The sequence below is a fragment of the Poromitra crassiceps genome (genome assembly GCF_964638095.1).
Source record: "Poromitra crassiceps genome assembly, chromosome: 12".
Lineage (NCBI taxonomy): Eukaryota > Metazoa > Chordata > Actinopteri > Beryciformes > Melamphaidae > Poromitra > Poromitra crassiceps.
In genome coordinates this window covers 42,912,259-42,919,721 of record NC_139632.1, presented here as the reverse complement: position 1 = coordinate 42,919,721, position 7,463 = coordinate 42,912,259, and the positions used below count along the sequence as shown (strand labels likewise).

At 43.5% G+C, this 7,463-nt stretch overlaps 1 protein-coding gene across 1 annotated transcript in view; it reads left to right on the top strand.

Annotated features, from left to right (window-relative positions):
• The first annotated feature begins 48 nt into the window (after positions 1–48).
• rab3ab (RAB3A, member RAS oncogene family, b) overlaps positions 49–7,463 on the top strand; it is a 20,136-nt gene continuing 12,721 nt past the window's right edge. The window contains exon 1 of the mRNA XM_083647521.1: positions 49–81. The gene's annotated coding sequence lies outside the window, so the exon portion shown is untranslated. The remainder of the gene's footprint in view (positions 82–7,463) is intronic.

Sequence of the window (7,463 nt, the reverse complement as noted above, 5' to 3'; positions counted from 1 at the left end):
GACTCTGTCTGTATTGATTTGGGAAGTGTTTCTGCGGGTGCTGGACGCTGTGCGAGAGGAGACGGACAGAAATCTGTAAAGGTGAGATATCAGCTTTATTCATCTTTTTTCATTTACAACAAGCCTCACATCTCCGGTTCATTTCATTGCTGTTTAAATCTCCAGATTGTCTGTGTTTATTCAGGTAACATTTATTAGAATAAAGGACCAACCTTCATTTGACATGAGATGCTCTCTCGGTCTGAGAAACAGCTGCGTTCTCTGTGGAAACCGTGAAGCCGCTACGAATGTACAATATATAGGCTATAATAGTATCTGTGTCAATATGAAGAGTGCTGCTGTTTATTATCGAACTGATCCGGCCGGTTTGACCCGGACTTATTTATAGGCCTGTCTGCTCAGCCCGGCCAGCCGAGGAAAAACCGGTCTAAATGGGTCTGGAGGAGGAAAAATGTCATTTAGCCTACAGACACTCGTTCCCACAGCATGATGGAATAGCCTGCAGTCATCCTATAGTAAATATTACTATTCAAATATCAGGGATATTATATAAATATTATAGTGATTGATTCTATGGTAGAAATTAACCATAAAGAAAGATATGATCACAACTGATCACTAACTGATCACGCATGCGCATCAGATTACCTTTTGAAATATGTTTCAGAATATACAGAAAATGGCCATAAATTGTATTTGCACAGATGACATTCATTCATTCATTCATTCATTCATTCATTCATTCATTCATTCATTCATTCATTCATTCAATCATATTGTGCGTGCTATATGTATATTTCTGCAGATAGGCTAAATGTTAACAGCATATTGAAGAAAATATATATTTCCGTTGTACAAAATATAATATTGTCTGCATGCACAAATGTATCTACATTTGGCTAGTTTTTGTATTTTTTTTTAAACATATTGTCGTATCATACTGTCATATTACTATCATACTATACATACTAGTATCTGAGATGTGTAGCTTTGCTGTGTGTGTGTGTGTGTGTGTGTGTGTGTGTGTGTGTGTGTGTGTGTGTGTGTGTGTGTGTGTGCATGTGTGCATGTGTGTGTGTGTGTGAGAGAGAGAGAGAGAGAGAGAGAGAGAGAGAGAGATACAGTATAATTCACCTATAGAGGTTTCAAAGCGTTCGTAGTGATATATTGTAATATTGTTTAATATTCACTCAGGCTCTGTCTGCATTTTACTGTTGAGGGGAGACACATTTCTGCTGCTCTTCAGGCTGTCTGAATCATATTTCGACTTGATGTCGGCCATTTGTTATATATCAGTTATCAGCCAGTCAGCGTGTCCTCCTCTGATCTTATGGAGGTTCCTCCTGAACAGAAAACCACACCTGACATTTGGTTTCAGAGGAACATTTTAGTGTCACATGATGGACTGAATTGATTTTCCAGCCTGACGAGAAGAAACTTTTGGAAGAAACACTGAGTACTTGGAATTTTGTAAATCATCAAAAATTTAATATCGGCACAAAATGTCGGTTATCGGCAGCCACAAAATATCAGTCTTATCAGTCAAACTGATAAGGGCCTTTATTTACTTCAACTGTAGAGCGTATCAGGCCTTTATGGGGGGGGTTTATACAGCATAGTATCACAATATTTTATGTGGCAAGATTGTATCGATACACGGACGCCAAGTAGGCCCATCAATCTTTTAAAATCGCAATAATATTGTATTGTGACTTAGTTATTGTGGTCATTTCTCTGGTGATTCCCACCCTTCCACCCTGCCACTATTAGAGGAAATATGGTAAACTCCAAACAGAGATCTGAGTGAAGCCTGACATCTGACGGCAAACATTAGTGTTCATCCCATTGAACTGAATGGCAATGTTAAGTGCAATGTTTTTGTTTTTGTTTTTTTGTTTGTTTTTTAAATAAAATTAGCGTGTTTTCATCAGACAGTAGAATTGTGTCAGAATATCGCAAAATCACCCGATTACACGATTCAATAAAGCGGCATAAATCGTCAAACAGGTGTTTGGTGGTATAAGATGAGCTCAGAGATTGATTTTCTGAGCTGCTGAGCTGGTCTGGGATCAGCTGTGGATCAGCTGTCTGATCCTGATTAAATGAACCTGAGTAGCACTTCACTCGGGATCAATCCCGCTCCTGTGAGACCTCAATCTCCGTAAAGTGATGGCTTCAGAACGCATGCTGATGATGTCACATGCCTCTCTGCACGCTCTGCTGATTGGCTTAAAAAAGAACAGAAACCTTCTGGCTCTTGAGCTCTTGACTTGCCGTTTTACATTTAGACTTGAGACTTGACTTGACTTTACACGTCGTCCCACCTCTCTGCTTGTTACAGATGTTACTTGCATGTAAATTGCATTGCAGTGACATTGAATGTACTTCATATGATTTTTTTTAAACCATTATTTATAGTCAAGCCTGTGTTGATCCTGACTTGTCTCCATCTGCAGCAGCAGCAGACTGCGGGCGGTGAGACATTTCTTTAACGGGAATCTGTTAATTAGTGTGAGATTAAAGTCTCTGTAAGCTGCTCTATCAAAATGAGTGAGCGAGGCCAAGGTTAAAGCAGCAGTTTTGACAGAGCCGCTCTCCGAGGTGAGGAAACTGACAATGTGATTCCTGTCTGAGGTGATCCAGACATGGCTGCTGCTAACAGCCCTCACCTGTCTGAGGTGATCCAGACATGGCTGCTGCTAACAGCCCTCACCTTTATTTAAGGCACTCAGCTGAAACCTGCAGACTGACTTGCAGCAAGTGCAACGGCACAACTGGCCCAAATCCCTAAATCACAAAACAACAGCTGTAAGGAGGTATAAGGACCACAGTGTCCAAAAGGTGTCAGGAAAGAATGAGTTTTGAAACATGAGACAACAGCATGTATGGAGGGAAAGGCTAGCTATACTTGCTGGGTTGCCAAACCCATACCGTAAGCCACATTAAAAAATTCACCAACGATGGGGCGTCTGGGTAGTGTAAAGGTCAAAACATTCACCTAGCACCGCGGGGACCCGGGTTCCATTCAGTTGGATGGACAGATTCCCTGGAGCAAAGACCAGGACAACAAGGGGAATTGGCCAAGTACAATTGGGGAGAAAATGGGAGAAAAATCTCAAAAAAGTCGATAAAAAAATTCACAAAACTTTTTCTTGTATATAGACCAAACCCCAGCCTTAACCAAGTTGTTTTACTTGCCTAACCATAATAACCAAGCTATGGGGACATAATTCACGTTTTCATGGGTTTGGTTGCCCAGCAAGTACATCTAGCCTCTCCCAAGTAAACAGAGCACAGCCTCCTCCTGACTGTCATTCACTTGAGAGGAAGAGTTTGATTTAAATTGACTTTGAAGCTAACTGGCAAATGGCACTGATGGTACATTTGAAACAGTCTTCTTGCTGTAAAACCTCAGTTCAGTGACTTGCTGTGAGTCGCTTTATACGGAAGCTAGTCACATCAAAATGGCCGCAACTCCGACCATCCTGGAATGTTAATTGGATGGGAAAGACGGTCCTATCCATTCACATTCTGTGACTGAGCTTGAATTGGTGCATCAAATGTAGGTACAAAGATGTAAAGCCGGTGCGATCGCAGGATGAAAGTTTCCCACACCTGTGTTGTCTTCAGACAGACAGACAGACAGACAGACAGACAGACAGACAGACAGACAGACAGGTCAGGCACAGCCAAAGCCTTCAGAAATTCAGTCTGTATTGATTTGTTTTCAGAGTCCAGATAGCATCAATGTACTTTGTGTTTTGTCATTGGGTAAATGGCTAAATATACTGATTAGATTCAATCACGGACACTTCCAGCACCACTCCTGTGAGTCCTGTCAGTCAAACCAAGAACAGGAACGGACTGCGTGCAAGTCACAAAGTTTCAACTGAGAGCAAGGTTAAACGGTCAGATCTCACTGATTTCAAGGAATATTTGGGTTCAATATTAAATATAATAGCAGATATACATTGTGGTAAATGTAGTGGGGAAACAATAATTTGTTAATTGCACAGTATTTTCTCTGAGTTCAGTTCTCTCTCTCTCTCTCTCTCTCTCTCTCTCTCTCCTCGTTTGGCCCCTGGTTGTGCTAAGTCACTGCAGATCTGCCTGCTCATCCTCCTTGCGTAAGCGACCGGCGGTGTCTAGAGGAAGGCCTCTGCTGCTCCATTATTCAGCTTCCCCGCGCGCCTTCATGTAAACCGATCGGGGTGTGCTTGTTTTGTTTGTGCATTCTTCTTCCCTGGGAGTTCTAGTGTTGCAAGGCAGCCGGGTCAAGATAGCGCGCTAAATATAGGCTAGAGCAGCGGGGTGCAGCGGGCCTTGAATCCTGAAATCACTCTGTGTTTCCTGGGCATAGCATGGAGCGCTACTAGTGTGAGCTATACCCCGCGCACAGTTCAGCTTCGTCAGGACAATTTATCCAGAGCAAGACTGCTGAGCAGGCATGTTTCTCTCAGCTACGCCCTGCTTCATTATTCAGACTGTCACACATTCAGAACGTTGTTAGCCGTGATCTTCTCCGTGTGATTCTAAAAGGAAAGAGGTCAGAGTTCACACTAGAGATGCTCTTTTCAATGGAAACATTAGAAATGAGAAAATAAAGTGCAGAAACAAAGTCAAGTCAGACTCCCGTTCTCACAGTCTGTCAGATTCTGTTGATCCAGTTTGTTGCTGATGGTAGACACACATACTCTGTTCTGTGATGGATGGGATTTAAAATGTAGTGAGGTACAATACTGCAAAAATGTACTTAAGTCAAAGTAAAATGACTGCTACACTTTTGCGTGTAACCAAACTCATGCAGAAATTCGGGCACTGCACTCTGTCGGGGTCCCCCCAGAAGTGCACCCCTCAAGTTTGAAGTCGAACGGACATCGGACGAACGTTTCTCGAGATAAACCGCTTTTTGTGTTGCCAGTAGGTGGCGCTATGGCTATGCGCGTGTCCGAAATTGGGCACTGCACTCCGTGGGGTTCCTGGGAGCGTACTCCCCAGGTCCATCAGCATGACTAGACTAACAACTCCCCAGATCGACAGAGGGGGTGGAGCAACGACCGGGGCAGCAGGGGGAATTTCTCAAGTGCAATTGGGGAGAAAACAGTTTTTTCCCCCTTATTGCACCAGATGAACTGGTGTTTGTTGATGAGGAAATGGTTGTAACAAGTGTCTGTCACCATCAACTCCAGGCTATCAATAGGGTCCAGAGCTTAGCGTCTAAATCGATTAAAACGCACGGCTCGGCCAGCGGCTCTGATGATGCTGCACATCCTGGTTTGGCTGTGGTACCACAGGGCTCTTCGGTTTGGGTTCCTGACACGTTCTGCCGTGTGTTACTTTGTTCCTGTGATGGACGCTCAAATACAATATCGCTCCATTTGGAGCGCTGGAGGTCATTTCAGTGATGTAGGACTGTGGTGGAGGACGATGCAGAAGCACCTCCAGCTGCTTTGATGAAAAGAGTTAAAGGGATAGTTTATGAAAAATTAAAGTTCAGTCATTACCCTCATGGCTGTACAGTCCAGTCCTTTAGACTATTTCGAAAAGGGCAAAACAAATGTCCACACACGGGTCCACCTGGTGGCTCACCTGCCAGAGCGCGTATCACTAAGGCTGCCTTAGGCTTACGGCCTGGGTTCGAATCCCACCTGTGGCCCCTTTTCCTGTCTGCTTACTGTCCTGCCCAATGAAGACAAATGCCCCCAAAAATAATCTAAAGAACAAAAACCAAAAAAATCCATCAATATCTGCATAAAGCTGCAGCATAATCCAAGTCTGCAATGGGAAATCAAGTGGTACTACTCAAAGCAAATAGAGTGGAATCTATGGCTGGTACGATGCGTCGGGAAAGCGCCAAAAGATCCCAGGACGGATTCCGACCTTGGGTACACCTTAGGGGGCGATCACACTGAGCAGTGTTGCTACAGGCACAGCTGCATAAAAAAACACCTAGGCCGACCGTGTCAGGCAAAACAGCTTGCTGCACCTGTGGAGCACGGCTGTGTGTACGACCAGGTTCAAGACTGCTAATACTGTATGAATGAACAGTATTAGCACTATCATACTTCAATATCTGTCTATTTGAACTCACTAAAATTGGAGTCACAAGGTTTTCACCAGACAGCAATGTTATGCTATTTTGTTTTTAGCTTTTCCAATGCATCTCACTGTACTTGTGTACCATGAATGTCTAGGTCAGGGATGGGCAACTTTGCTGATAAAAAATTTAAATAAAAATTAAAAATACCCAGGGGTCACAGTGAGGTCAGGGGCTGCCAGTTGCCCACCCCTGGTCTATGTTTATGTAGCATGGCCAGCTCAGTGTTATTGTTTTTTGTACAGGGTATTTGTGCAATATGAGGTAATATTCAGGTGGCTCAGTGGTTAGCACTCTTGCCTCACAGCAAGAAGGTCCCGGATTCAAACCCCGGTCCATCCCAGGTCCTTTCTGTGTGGAGTTTGCATGTTCTCCCCGTGTTCGTGTGGGTTTTCTCCGGGTGCTCCTGTTTCCTCCCACCATCAAAGACATGTATGTTAGGGTTAATACTCCTGTCAGTGCCCCTGACCAAGGCACTGGCAAAAGAACTGGAGTTGGTCCCCCGGGCGCTGCACTGTGGCTGCCCACTGCTCCTAGTTCTAGGAAGGTTCCTAGTAGAGGATGGGTCAAATGCAGAGGATGAATTTCCCCAAGGGGATAAAATGATAACTTCACTTATTCTTGGTGTGTGTGTGTGTGTGTGTGTGTGTGTGTGTGTGTGTGTGTGTGTGTGTGTGTGTGTGTATGGTTTTGGTGTATAGGGATATATCGGTACTGAATCTTAATTGTAGTTTGATTGTACATGCACTGTCTGTGTGCATGTGTATATGTGTGCTACGATGCCACGATGTTCTCTCAAATGCCCAAGACACATTTCTGCTAAGGGCGACAATAAAGGCTAATCTAATCTAATTTAACCGCTAACCCTGGGAGTGTTAGTGCCTTGCTCTACTCATTGAACTGCAAAAGACGTATTTTCGGAAAAGGTAGAGTTGCTTCAGATGGTTGTTTATACATGTCCTCGTATTGAAAGAACAGAATAAGTCAGTTTCCAATTATTCCCAAAATGACATATAGATGGTTTTCACAGAATGGTGTTCGTAGCGAACAGTTTGGAACCTAGCGTATGTCAAGATTCAAGATTCAAGATTTTTATTGTCACTCCATGGTACAAGTATCACGTGTGAAATTCTTGTGCTGTGGACTCCGTTTACAACATAGTGCAAATAGTACAAATATAACAGGGCATATGGGTGCAAAAACAACAAGAGACACAACAAGCAATAAGGCAGTATTAGTGATAAGACAAGTCAGAGACAGTGGCATATTCACTGCACATACGTAGGTGCACATGTCGGGTGCATACTTTAGACGTGCTTAAACATTTTAAATTCTGCGTATTTGACATACAGGTGCAAATAACATT